The 6,655-nt window shown below is 33.8% G+C and overlaps 1 long non-coding RNA gene across 2 annotated transcripts in view; it reads left to right on the top strand.

The window, feature by feature from the left end:
• The first annotated feature begins 222 nt into the window (after positions 1-222).
• LOC128777085 (uncharacterized) overlaps positions 223-6,655 on the top strand; it is a 118,460-nt gene continuing 112,027 nt past the window's right edge. For both annotated transcript variants that reach the window (XR_008422265.1, XR_008422264.1), the window contains exon 1: positions 223-315. This is a non-coding gene — a long non-coding RNA (uncharacterized LOC128777085). The remainder of the gene's footprint in view (positions 316-6,655) is intronic.

Here is a 6,655-nt window from a genome sequence, read left to right as displayed (position 1 = left end):
TGAAGATAGCAAGAAGAAACAAACATAACTATGTACATCTACTGCTATCAGGCACCATAACAATCTAGTTTCTTTTCATTTCATAAGTGGGTAAAAGAGGCTCTAAGATGTTACACAGCTTGTCTACATTTACACTCTTAGAATGGGGAAAAGCCTCATTAATCACAAAATTAATATTCTTTCAATAAAAGTGTCATTTTACACCATCAGGCTGCCTTCCTTTGAAGATCTGATCTCACTGAAGAGTGAACTATACTCATGAAAAAGTGGTCCAAATGGGTGATGTTGACAGAAGACAAGCTACTCTAAATTTCAGTGAGTAAAAATGGTTTTACTTTTTTTTTCAAATGTTAGGAAGTAATTGCATGAGAAACACTGAATGGCCTAGAGATTTAGGTACTATTACTGAAAGCTTGTATTTGGGAGAAGAAGGAGATAAGGTGGGTTAAGCAAGGTCTATTGGCTAAAAGATGGAAGAAATTACATGTGATCTTTGCTAGAAAATAAATTTAAGAAATGGTTGTTATTTCCAATTCATGAATAAAACAATTTGCTTCATCACTTCCAGCTTTAAAACTATGACTCTGTTATTCTACCCACTAATGTTTCAGTAGGTAAACCGCCCATAACTGTATAAAAGGAGCTGTTTTCTGGTCAGTATGGATCCTTAATTCTTCATGTCAATGGGAGGAGAAGTGAAGAAATAGAGAAAACTAGAAGGGATTCTGATTTTTGGAAAGCGTTTGCCAGTGTTTCATGGAATCTTATGGAAGAAATTAATTCAAATTGGCTTGGATATGAGCCTTGTCATGTGCATCAAAGACTCTCAGAAGAGTCGAAACCAATAATGATAAACAAGACTGTATCTTGCTGGGAGGAGGTGGCTGTTACTGTGCCAAAGTCTACATTTTCTGAACAGCAGTAATCAGTTAATTGTGCTGGTGTACATCACACCATGGGAATCACTTTCAGAGTTAGATTGCATAGGATTTCACAACTTGAAGATTACAAATCAGGAAGAGACACTTTTTTGTTTGTTTTTTTAAATTTTTTTTAGGATCGAATAATGCTTACCTAGCTTTGCAAATAGCCGCAAGCCCACTAAAGAGACCAGGGAGCAAGTCTGATAATCATTACCTGAGGCCATGGAATATAGAATTCTCTTTACAATTGGATGACTTTAGACTTACTACTCCAACCCTAGGCAAAATAAAATAGTAAAACCTGTGAATTCCTTTGGTGTCTCTGTGCCTCTAACTTCCCACGAAAATAGTTTCTTTTTTTTTTTAATTTTTTTTTAATGTGCATTTATTTTTGAGAGAGAGTGATAGAGTGTGAGCACAGGAGGTGCAGAGAGAGAGGGAGACCCAGAATCTGAAGCAGGCTCCAGGCTTTGAGCTGTTAGCACAGAGCCTAATGCAGGGCTCGAACTGAGCTGAAGTTTGATGCTTAACCAACTGAGCCATCCAGGTGTCCCTAAAATAGTTTCTATTCATTGAAAGCTTATAGCATACAAGGCACTTTTTCCTAATAATTTAACCCTCAACATCCCTATAAGGTAGGTAGTTATCACCATTTTGCAGACAAGAAAATGATGGATACCTTAGACTTCTAAGCTTCTATGAGTTTCTAACTTCTATAAGACACTGTTGTCAAAATAGCCCACTTGACTCTCCCCATATATAGAGTGTGTGTTATCTCTCATGTTAAAAAATAAAATGAAAAAAAAAAACCTCTAAAGGGACAGACATTATTTGATGTGCATGTCAATACAGTAAATTAGAATGAGTATGACCTCTTCCAAAATTGGCATTTCAAATAAACATTAGAGTCTTAAATAAATGAAGTTCCACTACTAATGAAACTTGAATTAATACAAGCAGTTTGTGTGTGAAGGGTAAAGGTAAGAGATATTATTTTGTTATGGCAAGGCAATCATAGTCAGTGGCACTCCAAGGGGTGACATTGCTGTGACTTCAATGTGAACTCTTGGAGGTGTGCAACATGGAAGTTCTGTTCATGTCATGATGTACAAGTGTGGACCTAGAGGCTAAAGAGCCTCGATACTAAAACGACCATTGTCCACGGTCCTACTCTCCACACAATATGGGAACATGAACAAAATAAGATTGAAAGTATTTCAGATATGCCCGGAATATGAGTGAAACATTGGGAGCAAATGAAATGATGTTTTTTCTCCTCTGTAGACTCAAATACTCTCAAAAATTTTACTTTAAAAAAATTTTTTTAATGTTTATTTATTTTTGAGAGAGAAAGAGCACAAATTGGGGAGAGAAAGAGGGAGAGGGAGACGCAGAATCTGAAGCAGGCTCCAGGCTCCAAGTTGTCAGCAAAGAGCCCGACACAGGGTTCAAACTCAGGAACCATGAGATCATGACCTGAGCCGAAGTTGGATGCTTAACCAACTGAGCCACCCAGGTCCTCCTCAAAAATTTTACTTAAATTAATATACACTAAATTGGCTTTTCTGGGAAGTATAATTAACATAATTTACATTCATTGCAGATGTACAACATACTGATTCAATAATTCTATTATTACTCAGTACTCACCACAATAAGTATAGTCACCACCTGTCACTATACAATGTCATTACAATATTATTGACATATTTCCCTTCTGGCAACTACAAGTTTCAATTTAAGAGTCTATTTTTTGGTTTGTTTCTTTGTTCGTTTGTTTTGTTTTTTTGATTCCACATGCAAGTGAAATCACATGGTATTTGTTTGTCTGTCTGACCTATTTCACTTAGCATAATGTCCTGTTGGTCCAATTATGTTGTCACCAATGGCAAAATCTCTTTCTTTTTTATGGCGGACTAATATTCCATTCTATCTATGTATATATAAGTCATAACTTTGGCTTTTTTATGGAGTACAACCCTGAAGTTTCACACATAGGCAGATTCAGGTAATCACCACTACAGTCAGGACAGAGAACCACTTCAGCATCCTCAAAAAACCCCCATGTGCTGTCCTTAACGCATGGTAACCACTCATCTGTTCTTCATTGTTCTAGTTCTGCCTTTTCCAGAGAGTGTCACATAAATGCAATTATACAGTACACAACCTTGAGAGACTGGGTTTTCTACTCAGCATCACTCTTTTGAGAGGCAATAATGCAGCCACATGTATCAGTAGTTTGTTTCTTTTTATTAGCACTAAGCTAGCATTAGTAGTATTCCACCATATACATTCACCAGTTTGTTAATCCAATTATTTGCTGGAAGAATATTTGGCATGTTTCCACTTTGGGTCAGTTATGAATAGGACTGCTTATACACATTCATAGATAGGTTTTTATATGAGTGCAAGTTTTTACCTAGGGTAAACACCTAGAATTGAAATCACAGGGGCATATATGTTTAACTTTCTGAGAAATTGCCAGACTGTTTTCCAGAATGGTTGTGACATTTGCCTCCCATCAGGAATATACAAGATTTCTAGTTGTTTCACATCCTAGCCAGCAGTAGTATAATTGTGGTTTTTGTTTTTGTCTATAACTGTCCTGATAGATGTATAACAGTACCTTACTATGGTTTTAATTTGCATTTCCCTAATGACAAATAATATTGCACATCTTTTCATGTGTTTGCCTGCTGTATGTCCTCTTTGCAAATGTCTTTTCAAATCTTTTGCCTATTTTTAACTGGGTTGTTTGTTTCATTACTATTGAGATTTGACCATTTTGTCATTGTTGTTGTTAATTTTATGTATTTCCCTCTAGTATATTACTACACAAAGTTTAAGTATATGTGAATAGTTTTAATATATTCTGGACACGTGTTGTTTGTCAGATATGTACTTGCAAATGTTTTCTCCCTGTCTGCATATTGCCTTTTCATTCTTTTAACAGTGTCTTTCACAGGGGATTTTTTTTTTTTTATTTTGATAAGGTACAATTTATAGTTTTTGTATAGACTTGTCTATTTAGTTGCATATGGTAGGTCCAATTAACCCAATTCTATTTTTGAGAAGACAGTCTTTTGCCAATTTAATTGCTTTCATCTTTGTCAAAAATCGATTGGCGAGACACATGAGTGGCTCAGTGGGTTAAGCCTCTGACTCTTGATCTTGGCTCAGGTATAATCTCACAGTTTGTGACATGGAACCCCACATTGGGCTCTCTGTTGACACCATGGAGCCTGCTTGGGATTCTCTCACTCTCTCTTTTCCCCTCCCTCGCACATGCACATACACACACACTCTCTCTTTCTCTCTCCCAAAATAAATAAATAGACATCAAAAAAAAATCAATTTGCCATATTTTGACAGACAGGGGTCTGTTCTTGGACTCTATTCTGTTCCATTGATTTGTGTTGACTATACCTTTACCAGTATCACACTATCATGATTACTGTAATTTTTATAGTAATTGCAAAAATCAAAATGTGTGAGTATTCCATCTTTGTTCCTTTTCTTTTCTTTCTTTTTTTTTTTTTTTTCAAAAGTGTTTTGACTGTTCCAGGTATTTTGCCTTTCCATATACATTTTAGAATCAGTTTGTACAATAAATTTTTTTTTTCTGGGACTTTATGCAGAATTGCATTAGATACATGGATTAAATTTGGAGAGAGTTAACATAACTATATCAAGTCTTTCAATCCATTACCATGATAAGTGTCTTCATTTACTTATGTCTTCTTCAATGTCTTTAGTCAATGTTTATAATTTTTAATATATAGATCCTACACCTGTTTTTTAGATTGATACCTAAACATTTTATCCCTTCAAAGCTATTGTAAATGGGACTTTTTCTTGATCTGGGCTTCCAGTTGGATTTTTAGATCGCTCATGAAATTTTCTATATAGACAATAGAATTTGTGAATAGAGTGTTTTATTTCTTTCTTTCCAATCTGCATATCTTATAGATTCATTTTACTTGACTTGTTGCATTGACTAGGAAATTCAATATGATGTATAAAAGCGGTAAGAGGGATATCTTTGCCTTATTCCTGATCTTTAGGAGAAATAATTCAGTTTTTTTATCATTTGAAGTATGGTCAACTGTAGTTTTCCTATAGATGATCTCTACCATGTGGAGGAATTTCCCTTCAAGTTTTAATTTGCTAAGTGTTTTATAATATATGTGAATTAAATTTTGTCAAATACTTGAGTATCAGTTGATATGACCATGTGTTTTTTCTTCTTTAGTCTGTAATACAGTAGATTACATTGATTGGTTTCCAAGATTTGAACTAGCCTTGCATTCCCAGAAAAATCCACTTGGTCATGGTGTGTTATTCTTTTCATATATTGCTAGGTTTGATTTATTAGCATTTTGTTAAAGATTTGTATGTGTATATTCATGAGATCAATTTATCTATAGAGTTTTTTGTTTGTTTTTGTACTGTTTGTGTCTGGTCTTGGTGTTAGGGTAATTCTAGTCTCATAAAATGATTTGGGGAGTGTTCCCTCCTCTATTTATCAAGAGAAATTGTGTAGGTTTATTGTTATTTCCTCTTTAAATGTTTCATAGAATTCACCAGTGAGACTACCTAGGTCTAGAGATTTCTTTTTTCCAAAGGCTTTTAATAATAAATGCAATTTATTTAATAGAATAGAACTATTTATGTTATCTATTTCTTCTGGGGGAATTTTAATAATTTATTTTTTTAAAGAATTGGTATAGTTCATCTAAGTTGTCATATATATTTGCATAGAATTAATTGCACTATTTTCTTATTACCATTTAATGCCTGGGCACTCTCCAGTGATGTCCCATTGATGCTTGATAGTGATGATTTATCTTTTCTATTTTTAATGTTTAGTGTGGCTAAAGATTTGTTAATTTTACTGATCTTTTAAAACTGAACTTTCGTCTATTTTATTTCAATTTTATTGATTTCCATTCTTTTGCTTTAGTTTTATAATTCTCTCTCTCTTTTTAGGTTTCTTCAGGTAGAAACCTAAATTGTTGATTTGAAACATTTCTTCTTTTCTAATGAAAGTAGTTAATGCTATGTATTTTCCCCTAAAGTGTACTATGTGGCTCCATCCCATAAATTTTGATAAGTTGCATTTTTATTTTCACTTAGTTTAAAATATATTCTAATTTTGTTGAGACTTATTTTGAAATATAGATTATTCTGATGAGTATTTTGAATCTGTTTATATCTTTCATCAATTTGGGAAGTTTTCGCACATAATTTCTCAAGTCTGTGTTTTCACCCCTTGTGCTAGAACTTCTAAGACATGAATATTAGACCTTTTGGTATTGTCCAACAGGTCACAAAGACTTTGTTCACTTTTAAATTTTCTCTCTGTTAGATTGGATAATTTTTATTGATCTATCTTTGACTCTATTGACTCCTCAGTCACCTCCATTTTTTATTGAGTCCATCTAGGGAATTTTCTTTATAGCATTTTTCAGTTCTAGAATTTCCATTTAGTTCTTCTTTATATCATCTATGTGGAGACTGTCTTTTTGTCTGTTTTTAGAATGTCTGTTTTTACTTCCTGAAGCAGGGTTATAATAGATGCTTTAAAGTCTATTTTTAATAACTTACACATCTTGTGTCATTACTGGAGTTTCTATCTGTCAGTTGTCTTTTCTCTTGTGAGTTGAGATTTTCTTCATTCTTCGTATGTCAAGCAATATAACTGCTTACTAAACATTTTGACAATTACAGTA

The sequence above is a fragment of the Panthera pardus genome, unplaced genomic scaffold, assembly GCF_024362965.1.
Source record: "Panthera pardus isolate Hobbes unplaced genomic scaffold, ASM2436296v1 HiC_scaffold_15, whole genome shotgun sequence".
In the NCBI taxonomy this organism is placed as follows: Eukaryota; Metazoa; Chordata; class Mammalia; order Carnivora; family Felidae; genus Panthera; species Panthera pardus.
Note: the sequence above shows the minus strand (reverse complement) of the source record. Positions and strands in the feature narration are given on the sequence as shown.